Source organism: Anolis sagrei, chromosome 5, assembly GCF_037176765.1.
Source record: "Anolis sagrei isolate rAnoSag1 chromosome 5, rAnoSag1.mat, whole genome shotgun sequence".
In the NCBI taxonomy this organism is placed as follows: Eukaryota; Metazoa; Chordata; class Lepidosauria; order Squamata; family Dactyloidae; genus Anolis; species Anolis sagrei.
Genome location: NC_090025.1, coordinates 9,390,847 through 9,404,758, shown reverse-complemented (window position 1 = coordinate 9,404,758; position 13,912 = coordinate 9,390,847).

The following is a 13,912-nucleotide window of genomic DNA, read 5'->3' as shown; positions in this document are numbered from 1 at the left end:
AGTATTTCACAGCTTTCTGCCACACTGTGTCTTCACACTATACTATACAGAAAGCATGAAAACCTTTACCTATTTATCCTCCTTTGCTGAGATAAACAATCTACTCATTGCCTGAGAAAGGGAATATTTTTCTTCTTGTATTCTCTAATCTCAAAGCATTACGTGGCATTAGTTTGAGTAGGAATAACAGTGCTGTTGTTTCATCTGCAAAAAAAAAATTCTTTTACACAATTTTTTTTCTTTACAAATAATCTTGGGTTTGGACAGAAGTGCCATGCAAATGGTTGCACAGAATAATTCATTCAGGATATATTAGTAGTAGGAGAATATTTTGCAGATAGTCTAGTTGGGGAAAGAAAAGTGTTGGGGTGGACAAAGTGCACCCTAGAAACCCTATACTAGTTTTTCAATGCACCCCCCATTAAAAACATTTAAATGCAATTTTCAACCATTTTCTCAATATAAAATTTATTTATTTATTTACCACATTTGCACCCTATTCTTCTCACCTCGAAGGGGGCTCAGATCAGACTTTTAAAAAAGTAACAATTCAATGCCATACAGATACATATCAATAAAATAAGCATTAAAATATATTAAAATCCAACCAGTTAAAAACATGAAATATTAAAACATCATTAAAATTATGCAATCCAAATCATTATCTAGGGTCATTTCATTTGTCATTGTATTAATTTAATAGTCACTTACTGCACTGCTCAGAGTTACTGGCAAAAAGCTTGGTCCCACAACCACGTTTTTAGTTTTCTCCTGAAGGTCAGAAGGGAGGGAGCTAATCTGATTTTGCTGGGGAGAGAGTTCCACAGTTGAGGGGCCACCACCGAGAAAACCCTGTCTCTCGGTCCCACCAACTGCACCTGCGAAGGAGGTGGGACTGAGAGCTGGGCCTCCCCAGACTATCTTAACCTTTGAGGTGGATCATAGAGCGAGATACATTCAGACAGGTAAGTTGGGCCAGAACTGTTTAGGGCTTTATAGGTCACAGCCAGCACTCTGAATTGTGCTCGGTAGCAGACTGATAGCCAGAAGAGCTGACATAACAGGGGGGTTGTATGCTCCCTGTATGCTGCTCTGGTGAGCAATCTGGCTGCTGCCCGTTGGACCACTTGAAACTTCCGAACACTCTTCAAAGGCAACCACACATTGCCATGCAAGGAAGCTGATGAAACCATGGATCATATCCTCAGCTGTTGCAAGAAAATAGCACGGACTACAAACAAAGGCCCAAATGATTCACTGGAACTTATGTCACAAGTACCACCTCCCAGCAGTAAAGAATTGGTGGGATCATAAGCCTGCAAAGGGAGTGGAAAATGAACATGCAAAAATACTGTGGGACTTTCGGATCCAGACTGACAAAGTTTTGGAACACAATACACCAGACATCATGATTGTGGAAAAGAAAAAAAAAGTTTGGATTATTGATGTCGCCATTCCAGGTGACAGCCGGATTGAGGAAAAACAACAGGAAAAACTCAGCTGTTATCAAGACCTCAAAATCAAACTGCAAAGGCTCCGACATCAACCAGGACAGGTGGTCCTAGTGGTCATTGGCACACTGGGTGCCGTGCCAAAAGATCTCAGCCAGCATTAGGAATCAATAAACATTAACAAAATCACGATCTGTCAACAGCAAAAGGCCACCTTATTTGGATCTGCGCACATCAATTGAAAATACATCACACAGTCCTAGATGCTTGGGAAGTGTTCGACATGTGATTTTGTGATTGGAAATCCAGCATATAGATCTCATTTGCTGTGACATACTGTGCTTTTGTGTCAGTAAAATAATAATAATAATAATAATAATAATAATAATAATAATAATATACTTTATTTATAAACCACCCACTCTCCCGAGGGGACTTGGAGCTGTTTACACACAAAGAGGCAGGCATTCAATGTCATAGTCATCAAAAGCACACAAATCCAAACAATACAAAATAACATTAGTAGACTCAAATAGAAAAGAAAAATACTAATATTCAAATAAAACATAATTACACAAAGAGATACATGTTCCCCAAAAAGTTAAACTACTAAAATACATTAAAAAGTGCCTAATGCATCAGTACTTATTTAAAATGTAAGCCTCTATAAAACACAAAGCACCCTAGCCTTATACAAAAAGCCCCCAATACCACCTTATTATTGGCAGAAAAAAAGCCAATGGGATTTTCTAATGTTGCCAAAAATGTCTCTGTTGAGCATTATGGATAAAGAATTGGACAGTAAATGTGAATCACTTCTTCAGTACTTGACAACAACAGCGGGACTATTGTCAAAGGCTTTCATGGCCAGAATCACTGGGTTGCTGTGAGTTTTCTGGGCTAAATGGCCCTGTTCAGGAAGCATAATTACAGTTTTATTTTTACAAGCCCTATGAGGAGCGGCTTAGGGAGCTGGGCATGTTTAGCCTGAAGAAGAGAAGGCTGAGAGGAGATATGATAGCCATGTATAAATATGTGAGAGGAAGCCACAGGGAGGAGGGAGCAAGCTTGTTTTCTGCTTCCCTGGAGACTAGGATGCAATGGAACAATGGCTTCAAATTACAAGAGAGGAGATTCCATCTGAACATGAGGAAGAACTTCCTGACTGTGAGAGCCGTTCAGCAGTGGAACTCTCTGCCCCGGAGTGTGGTGGAGGCTCCTTCTTTGGAAGCTTTTAAACAGAGGCTGGATGGCCATCTGTCAGGGGTGATTTGAATGCAACATTCCTGCTTCTTGGCAGGGGGTTGGACTGGATGGCCCATGAGGTCTCTTCCAACTCTTTGATTCTATGATTCTATGATTCCATCTTTGCCAAAATGGTGACATGATTCCACTTCCAGGTGCCATTTTGAGAAGGAGTCAGATGAAGGTAGAAACATTTGGAGCATTCTGGGAAGCCACGGCCTGGGGAAGGAATTGAGAAATGGGGGAAATGGGATCCCATCCCTTTTGAGGTTGCCAACCCCTACAATATATCCTCTGCTTATATCCAAATTCTTACTTCGAACACCATATCCCAGAAAACCTATGTTCCTTTCCAGAGCTAGAAAAATGAGACACTTGTTTTCATCCCTAGCAGTCAACATCTCTGATTCAGAAGGTGCCAGATGAGTTTGTCAAACTGATTATCTTGGGAAAACTGCCTGGAGGAGACATGCAGAAGATAACCAAAAATAAATATTGTTGAAAGGGTGAAAGGCAGCAAATTTATGTGTCTTGAAGCTTGTTAGCCTCCCCCCATAAACAGCAACAACGTATTTTGCCAGGAAAGTGGTCCAAATTAAATACAGAGGTGAGAAGTTTTCACATGCTGTTGTGTGATAATCCATCTAATTAAGTCAAGTATAAAAATATAAATTCCTACTGGTCTATTTCTTGTGAGGGAGGACAAAACTAAGATTTTTTTTTCTTTTTCACTGAGAAAATATTCTAATTTGCAAAACTGATTTATGGAAATGGTTGGCATGCTGTGGGTGTGTAATGCATAAACATGTTCCCTTACCCATGGTCTAACATCCATATCAGTTCACAGTTGTGTAAGTGAAGCTCCACCAATGTAACTATTGGACAAGTAGATAATCCTTGATAATGCCGTCAAGTCATTCCAGGCTGATGGTGACCCTAAAATGAAATTACCATGCGGTTTTCTTGGCAATATTTTTTCAGAGTGGGGTTGGCTTTGCTTTCCTTTGAGGCTGAGAGTGTGTTATTTGCCCAAGGTCAACCATGGCTTTCTTTGGCTAAATAGGGATGTGAATCCCGGTCTCAAAGACATAGTCCAACACTTAACATTAAATTATGCCGGCAGATGTAAAAAAAACCGCCAACGTTTCATAGACAAAACAAGGAGTTGTGTGGCAGAGCAGTATCGGACTGTGGTAGAGACTGTAAAATGTATTAATGAGGACAAAAAGGCAGTTTAGCAGAGACTGAAGTTGTTGCATCCCAGATCAAGAAACGATACTATAAGATTAAATCCACCACACTGGACTGTAGGAAAAGCAATCCTTGTTTATTGATGAAAAATTGGTTACAAAAGAAAGGTAAACGCAAAGTCAAAAAGCCACAGAAAAAACACAGCAGTCAGTAGAATCTCTGAACTTGAGCAAAATTCCAAAAGCCACAATACAAGAACCAGGAACCTGTTAGCCTTTTACTAACCATGAACTTGAAAACTAGAAGCCTCTGGGATAACCGGCCATGGAACACAGGAATTCTGCCAAGGCACAGCCACAGTCTCAAACGTTGCTTGATCTAAAGAGGCACCCAGCAGGAGGCCCCTTAAACCAAAGAAGATATTCTTTGAAACGCCCCTTGACTTTGAAGCCTGGGCCTGTCTCTCCTGTAAACGATTTGACCTTCGTAGAAACTGTGAAACATTTCTGTCTCTAACTATCTGTTCTCTTCGGTCCTCATTAAAAATCCCAGGTGGAGAGATATCACGGCTAGCTTCCAAAACATTTTCCTCCAGCTGTTCAGTTTCATTTTCATCGCCGCTGACCTCAGCATCAACAACAGATTCCACACTGTCAGGGTCAGGGAGAGCTTGCTCAGTTGGAAAAACTATCAGAGAATCCAGTTCACACAGATCAAAATCAGGCTGAACCCCAACAGAAGTTTGCTTTTGCCTGAGAATATTGGGAAGGGAAAGATTCTGCCCATTCTCCCCATTAATGAGTTTATAGAGTGCCAGCTTCTTTTGAACTCAAGTTTCCAGCAAATGAAATAAGTTGAGTGCAAAGGAAAACTGGAATGTTTTAAAAGCAGATGAAAAATTGGAATGGCGGAAGGTTAATTGAGACTGTCCCTGCCAAATTGGTAAGACTTCTTGGGTGGAATGCAAGTACCCATCAGTGCCTTCAATCTCCCACTAAATGCTTCATTAAACTCAATATCGACAAAATGCCATAGCCTCAAAAATGCAATTGTATATGTAATGGAACACGTGCCTAAAAATCCAACAGGATGCCAGCTGAATTGGCCTCAAGGAGCACTTAGGGAAACTATGTTTCCCAGATCTCCCTGCTACAGCACCCAAATAAATTGGTGAAGGAGAGGAGTTAGCAGGAGTGCAAACTAAAGAGGGGAAAGGCCAAGGGTTTAAATTTATCTACATAGGCAAAAAAAAAAAATCCAGATACATTGTGACTGGCAATCTTCATTTTGCACAGCAATGTCCAGTGAGTGCCCCACATTCTTTGGCTTTAAGCTAACTTTGACCCAGCTTAAACAAATTCAGGAGATTCACTGGAGTCTACCTGAATCTCTGGAGTATTTTGAGCTTTGATGTAGTCTGCCACAAGCTGAATATTAGACTCGTGTGCGGAATTCATTTCTTCCATTTCCTCCATTTCTTTTGTTACTTCGGGAGCCTGTAACAGTAAGGACCCTCCCAGTACAAAAACCTGCCCAACACAAAAGCAAGCAGGAGCCTATCTCAGCTTTTTGGCATCACAATTTAATATTTTTTATTAATCTCTCATTCCCTGAAAACTACTCTCCTCTTCCAGGAAGTCATTGCTCTTCCTTACCTGGAAGTGGGAAGCCTCCTTAAAATGTCTTGGAAAGAATGTGTGCATGGCTGCTGGCATGGTGCAGCCTGGAAGAGAAAGCACACATAGCTGCCTGCAGCCAAGCACCTCTCCTGTAGAGTAAGAAAACAGAGAACTTTCCTCCTTGCCTTGGAAAGAGTGTGTGCAGCATGCATGCCCAGGAGAGAAAACATGGGTACCTGCCTGCAGCCGAGCACCTCTCCTCTAGAGTAGAAACATGTAAGAAGCCTCCTTAAAGTGTGTGCCTGCCTGCAGCCGAGCACCTCTTCTCTAGAGTAGAAACATGTAAGAAGTCTTCGCTTGGAGAAGAGAAGACTGAAAGATGACATGGGAGCCATTTTAAAGAATTTTGAGGAGGGGGCAAGCTTGTTTTGCAGAAACTAGGACACAATTCAGCAAAGAATTCAAACTGCAAAGAGAGAGAGAGAGAGAGAGAGAGTCCACTTAAACATTAGGAAGAACTTCCTGATAGTAATAGTTGTTTGGGAATGGAACTCTGCCCCGGAGTGTGGTGGAGGCTCCTTCTTTGGAAGCTTTTAAACAGAGGCTGGATGGCCATCTGTCAGGGGTGATTTAAATGCAATATTCATGTTTCTTGGCAGGGGGTTGGACTGAATGGCCCATGAGGTCTTTTCCAACTCTTTGATTCTATGATTAATATTCTGCCTCAAAGTCTAGTGGAGTGTCCTCTGGAAGTTTTTAAGCAGAGGCTGGATGGCCATCTGTCAGGAGCACTTTGATTCTATGTTCCTACATGGCAGAAGGGGGTTGGATTGGATGGCCCTTGTAGTCTCTTCCAACTCTATGATTCTATGATCCTGCCATATTTGATGTATTCCAAAGTGGTTCATTTAGCCTTGCTTTAAGCCAAAGTATTCGCAGATTCTTTTGAGTAGGGGAAGTATGATGTTAATTTAACCATCAGTCCAAATAAGTGTACATTAATTGGGTACATGTCTCTGTGCACCAGTTGTACCTTTGAAAACGAGACGTACTTTCCTTTCCACCATCCTTTGAGTATTCTTCAAAAGCACAGTTGGTCCCCAATGCCCACAGCTCCTGTTCTTAATGAAAGAGGAGATGCAAGAAACCAACGTACTCGGAAAGAGGAAGGTATACTTTTAATCGCCAATATTTTTGATCTGCGGATAACTTCATCGCTGAGAGATTTCCTTTTTCATGAATCTGTCTCTCCAATTTCGGCACATCTCACCAATCATGTTCAAGCATCCATTCCTCCCCTTTTCCGGCTCCTAATGCATCCAGGATGCATTAAGAAGACAATGCCTCTGTAATAAACCAGCCGTGAAAAAGAAGAAAGTGAACCTGAATCTAAAAAGCTGACATAAAGGTGATGGATTCATTAGAACTCCGGTTTTGCAAGTTGTTCGGTATTTTTTTTATTCTCCTTAACGACTTGGGAAGCTAGCGAGTCTAAGCAGCTTAGTGCCGAAGACTTGTCATCACTTTGTAGACTATTCTTTGAATCCTGGTTGAACTCTAGCAGTAAAAGTTGTCTCTATTCAATGGCAAGTGAGAACTTAAACAACCTGCAGTCACGGTTTGCTGACAAAATGAAAAGAATACTGCAAAAAACATCCTGACACTGCTGTATAGTAGACATCAACAGAGTATGGAAGCTTACAAAACAATTTAAAGGAGGGGAAAGTTTTGTTTATATAATAGTTTTATTAACACCCCAAATGTTTCATGAATCTAAAACAACATTAAGGGCTATCTTAATGCCCATTACATAGTAAAGCAACACCATGTACACACCACAGGGAAGGATTACACACAACTTTGCTACAACTTTGCTACTCTTTCCCACCACATTCGAAGTAAGTTCCCCAGATCCTGAATCAGTGTGTGGCAGGTGTGATAGACTGGATTAAGGCAAACAAAGTTATTTATTTATTTGTCGTGTAAGGGCAACCAGTCAATTGTATTACATTTCTAACAGAACAAAACAAACAAACAGACAAATACAAAATTTGCGAGTTTGGTAGTTGATTAAATGTCCTTTGACCAGTATCTGGCTACTTGGAGTGCTTCTGGTGTTGCTGCAAGAAGGTCCTCCATGGCGCATGTGGCAGGACTCAGGGTGCATTGCAGCAGGTGGTCAGTGGTTTGCTCTTCTCCACACTCGCATGTCGTGGATTCCACTTTGTGGCCCCATTTCTTGAGGTTGGCTCTGCATCTTGTGGTGCCAGAGCGCAGTCTGTTCAGCGCCTTCCAAGTCGCCCAGTTTTCTGTGTGCCCAGGAGGGAGTCTCTCATTGGGTATCAGCCATTGGTTGAGGTTCTGGGTTTGAGCCTGCCACTTTTGGACTCTCTCTTGCTGAGGTGTTCCAGCGAGTGTCTCTGTAGATCTTAGAAAAACTATTTCTAGATTTAAGTCATTCACATGCTGGCTGATACCCAAACAAGGGATGAGCTGGAGATGTCTCTGCCTTGATCCTTTCACTATTGGTTGCTACTTCCCAGCGGATGTCAGGTGGTGCAATACCGGCTAAGCAGTGTAATTTCTCCAGTGGTGTAGGGCATACACATCCTGTGATAATACAGCATGTCTCATTAAGAGCCACATCTACTGTTTTAGTGTGGTGAGATGTGTTCCACACTGGGCATGCGTACTCAGCAGCAGAGTAGCATAGCGCAAGGGCAGATGTCTTCACTGTGTTTGATTGTGATCCCCAGGTTGTGCCAGTTAGCTTTCATATGATATTGTTTCTAGCACCCACTTTTTGCTTGATGTTCAGGCAGTGCTTCTTGTAGGTAAGAGCATGGTCCAGAGTGACTCCCAGGTATTTGGGAGTCAAACAAACTGAGACTTAATCAAGACAGTGGTTCTTCTGGTCAGTCACAAGGCTGATCAGGGTATAGAGTGGCAACCTATGCTCGACAGGGTTACACTCCCCTTGAGGACACAGGTCCGCAGTCTGGGAGTCCTCCTGGACTCAGCGGTGACGCTTGAAGCTCAGGTGTTGGTGGTGGGTGGGAAGGCCTTTGCACAGTTAAAACTGGTGTGCAAGCTGCGACTGTACCTCGAAAAGCCTGACTTTGCCACAGTGGTCCACATCTTAGTAACATTCAGAATGGACTACTGTAATACACTCTACATAAGGTTACCTTTGAAGATAGCTTGGAAGCTACAATTAGTGTACAGATTGGCATTCAGGTTGCTAACTGGAGCTAACCATAGGAAGCACGCTATTAAAGTATCTCCAATGGCTTCTAACAAGTGTCTGGGCCCAATTCAAAGTGCAGGTTATCACCTTTAAAGTCACCGGGATTGTGGCGCAGCTGGCTGAGTGTCAGCTGCATTAAGATCACTCTGACCAAAAGGTCATGAGTTCGAAGCCCGCCCGGGTTGGAGTGGGCTTCCAACCAATTGTGTAGCCTGTTTTCGACCTTTGCAACCCGAAAGACAGTTGCATCTGTCAAGTACGAAAATTAGGTACCACCTTGTGTGGGGAGGCTAAATTAACTAATTTATGAGGCCATAAAAAAGACTCCAGCAAAGCACTCCAGCAAAAGCATGTGGGGAATGCGGAAGTGCTTCATCAGTGTCGCAGATGGACAATGAAAGCGACAGCTCCCCTGGCGGCCAGAAAAAGTTAAATAGCCTCTGTGTATGTCTGTATACGTTGTATGTCAAATTAGCATTGAATGTTTGCCATATATGTGTACATTGTAATCCGCCCTGAGTCCCCTGCGGGGTGAGGAGGGCGGAATATAAATACTGTAAATAAATAAATAAATAAATTATACACTTCAGATCCGACCTATCTTCGAGACCACATCTCCTTCTATGAGTCACCGCGTACTTTGAGATCTGCCAGAGAGTCCCTTCTCTCGGTCCCACCACAGTCTCAAGTACGGTTGGTGGGGATGAGAGAGAGGGCCTTCTCAGTGGTGGCCCTCTGGCTCTGGAATGCCCTCCCTAGAAAGATTAGGTTAGCCCCCTCTCTCCAAGCTTTCTTATCCAATCTAAACACATGGCTTTTAAAACAAGCCTTTGAGCTTGAATAGATTTTAAAGGTTATCTGAGAATTTAGTGTTGGCTCCATTTTGGCAATGGGTTCATCAAACATAAGCAACCAGTTTTAAAAACTGTGTTTTATGCATTTTAATTTTATGATGTGATTTTATATGTGTAGGCAATTGTAATTTCATGTTTTTATTGTTTTTCAGTTCTATGTACTGCTTATTTTATGTGCGGCACTTTGGGGTGCTTGTAAGCCAGTCCCTAAGGGGAGATGGTGGCGGGGTACAAATAAAGATTGTGATGATGATTATTAATTATTTCCTGTTAATCTGAAATTATAACCAACACTTGAACTTCTGTTACATGTTATCTTTATTGCACTTCTACTAACTGCTGGACCCTGTTATCTATCTATTAAAAGCCAAAGTTGTGATATGTCCCCATTTGTCTTCATGAGAGTAATAAACATGTCTCATTCCTTCATGAAATTACCCAAGGATTTCTCTTTGATCAGCGCCATGAATGAGAGACCTCCAAGAGATCCTGCTCGTAAAATCTCTACTCGGGTCTTGTGCTGTGGCCTCCACTTGCAATGTGGTTTTCCTCTTTTCCTGCCTCTAAATTTTCCTCTTTTACTGCCTCCCATTTTACCAAGCATTGTTGTCTTTTCCAATGAGTCATGTCCAATTTAATTACCATTTTCCCTTTCTTCCATTTCAGGGACCAAGATACCTTATAAGAAATTACAGCAATGTGCAGCTAAAATCTTATTATACAAATGCTTTTAGAAAACCACAAATAAATAATTCTATCAAAGAGTGAAAAGTCAGAATAGTTTAAAAACATTTAAAACATGATATAAAAATAGAAGCACATTAAAAGTACAAATATTCCACTTGGGACACTGGGCTCCTTTTAAAGCCAGACTAAAACCCGTAGTGAATTCATCATCCCACCAATATGGAAGCCAACTTTCTGCCACTGGTTCTGAATCCAGTCCTTCCTCCTTGACATAAAAGATGAGACATTTTTGTTGTTGTTGTTCATTCGTTCAGTTGTCTCCGACTCTTCGTGACCTCATGGACAAGCCCACGCCAGAGCTCTCTGTCGGCTGTCACCAGCCCCAGCTCCTTCAAGGTCAGTCCAGTCACTTCAAGGATGCCATCCATCCATCTTGCCCTTGGTCGGCCCCTCTTCCTTTTGCCTTCTACTTTCCCCAGCATAATTGTCCTCTCTAGGCTTTCCTGTCTCCTCATGATGTGGCCAAAGCACTTCAACTTTGTCTCTAGTATCCATCCCTCCAGTGAGCAGTCGGGCTTTATTTCCTGGAGGATGGACTGGTTGGATCTTCTTGCAGTCCAAGGCACTCTCAGAGCTTTCCTCCAACACCACAGCTCAAAAGCATCTATCTTCCTTTGCTCAGCCTTCCCTAAGGTCCAGCTCTCACATCCGTAGGTTACTTGTGCCGTTGCGCCTGGGGACTCAATAAAGGAGGGATGGACGTGGCATCTTTCCCCCAGGGGATTGCTTCTTGCCCTCCTATAGGAAATTGGAACTCCCAAAAACCCAAAACGCTGTAAATAGCTCAAAATAAGTTTTATTTATCACAAAGTCATTTCTTCAAAGCAATGAGCTGGAAAACTGGAAGGGTGAAGGAAAACATACATTACAGTCACAATTAGTCCTGGGTCCAAGAGGTTTGAAGCTGAGAAGCCTCACCAAGTTTCCTCTTTCCTCAATGGCTGTGAATGCCGGAGCAAACCACAACCCCAGTTCAGATGGCCTATGTTTGAAGACTCAGAATCTTCCTCTGGTATCAAAAGAACCGGCTTGAAGGCGCCTGGGTCTCCTCAATAATTGTCCAGGATGATCTGGACATAAAGCATGAGCCCCAAGTGCAAAAAAACTCAGAACTGATGTTAAGAGGTAACTTAAATCAGGGTCTTTAAGAAACAAGTCTCTTACTCACGTCCATATGGCAGGACCTCTGATGGCAGAATGAAAAGAAAAGGAAGTTATCCCCTCTTACAGGAAGAGGTGGAGCCAAACAGTACTGATAGACAGCTACAAGCAACCAATCCATACAACTGTACACAAGCAAGGTAAAAGTGGCAGGATTAAGCATGATACAACAGTTAAAACCTTGCAACTAACAATTCTATACATAGGTGCCGCCACTCGCGCCATCACATTACTAGAGGGAATACCATGGCTTTGACTAGGCGGATCTTTGTTACTAGTCTGATGTCTCTACTCTTTACTATTTTGTCGAGAATGGACATTGCTCTCCTCCCAAGAAGTAAGCGTCTCCTGATTTCCTGGCCACAGTCTGCATCTGCAGTCATCTTTGCACCTAGAAATACAAAGTCTGTCACGGCCTCCACATTTTCTCCCTCTGTTTTCCAGTTGTCAATCATTCTTGTTGCCATAATCTTGGGTTTTTTTGACGTTTAGCTGCAACCCAGCTTTTGCGCTTTCTTCTTTCACCTTGATTAGAAGGCTCCTCAGCTCCTCCTCGCTTTCGGCCATCAGAGTGGTGTCATCTGCATATCTGAGGTTGTTAATGTTTCTTCCAGCAATTTTCACCCCAGCTTTGCATTCATCAAGCCCCGCACATCGCATGATATGTTCTGCATACACGTTAAAAAGGTTGGGTGAGAGGATGCAGCCTTGCCGTACGCCTTTCCCAGTCTTGAACCAGTCTGTTGTTCCGTGGTCAGTTTTACTTTTGCTGCTTGGTCCTTGTACAGATTCCTCAGGAGAGAGGGAAGGGGGCTTGGGATGCCCATCCCACCAAGAATTTGCCACAATTTATGATGATCCACACAGTCAAAGGCTTTAGAATAGCCAATGAAGCAGAAGTAGATGTTTTTATGAAACTCCCTGCCTTTCTCAATTATCCTGCGGATATTGGCAATCTGGTCTCTGGTTCCTCTGCCTTTTCTAAACCCAGCTTGAACATCTGGCAACTCTCGCTCCATGTATTGCTGGAGTCTTCCTTGCAGGATCTTGAGCATTACCTTCCTGGCATGAGAAAAAAGGCATTTTAGACTCCACTAATTGCTTAAGAGAGAATGAAAATGATGCGTTCCTCACCTTTCATCACAATACCTTCAAACACCACTGGGTTTTTTCAACTTTATGGATTTGCTCAGTTTCTTAATTACTCCAGGATGACTTTCTAGGTCTTGAGATGAAAGAAACCATAAAGAGGGAATGAGAATGGTATTAATTTGCACTTATTGTGGGCTTTTCAAGCTCAGCTCATAAACATCTTCCTTTCATCTTTGCCTTAAAATTTTTGGTCATTTTCACAGCTAGCGATCCTTCAAAATGTTGTGTCTGTCTTCATCTTGGCTGGATTATCCCTGTATTTTGGACAAGACGTGGCAGAAAACATAACTTTTGGACCAGAGTATCTACACAGTGCCACAAAATGTACTTGAAAGGTATGAACATTGGTTTCTTTTTTGCCAAGTGAAGAAAGTAACAGCTCCTAAATTAATCCTAGATGTTCGGCCAGCACTGACAATAGCATGAATAAATTGGACACTTCCATTGCCTTGGAAATTTAGAGGCAAAACAGAATGGAAGTTGTGGCCAGATTTCAATACAGGATCTCACAATATTTACTAATTTACAAATCTATTTTTAATATTGTGTCAGAGGAGGTAAGCATTTTTCACCTTCTAGGGGTGGGGAAGGTGCTAGCCACAAGCCACGAACCTTAGAAGTCCCAAAGCCTGCACTCATAGGCCCAGGCACTTTGGGCCTACTAGTAAAGCCCCCCCCCCCCAAAATGGACCAAAAGAAAACTGAACTTTGGGCACCTAAAACAGAAAACAAATATCTGACCTCACGATTTCAGGAGGCTCAGTTGAAATGGATCAGGTCCCGGGCTGAAAGCCGGGACACGAAACGGATCAAGATTTACCCTGATTCTGATTTTTCTGATTCTGTTTTTCTATAGGTTCCACACAGGGAGAGTTTTCATATAATCCAGGGTAACTACTGCAAGAGCATCAATTACCCTTATGTTAATGTACACACTGTGCACACCTTCAAAAACCCATAGAACCTTTTTAGAGTGTCAAAGAAAACAGATTGCAACTCCTGTGGCACATTCATGTGGCTAAAATTGTGCATACACAAATAGAAAGGAGCAGCAGCAAGGGTTGTAGTAATGGGGTGGGCGCCAAATGCAGGCATGGCACCTCCAGGTAAGAGTTCTAGTCTTCAAATTAATTTTCCCTTCAGTCCTCAAATTGTTAGCATTGGAAAGAATGAGAAGTTCTAATTTTTCACACTTAGGACCCATCTATTTTCTGTTTTCACATTCCCTTGTGTTGTGACTCGGCT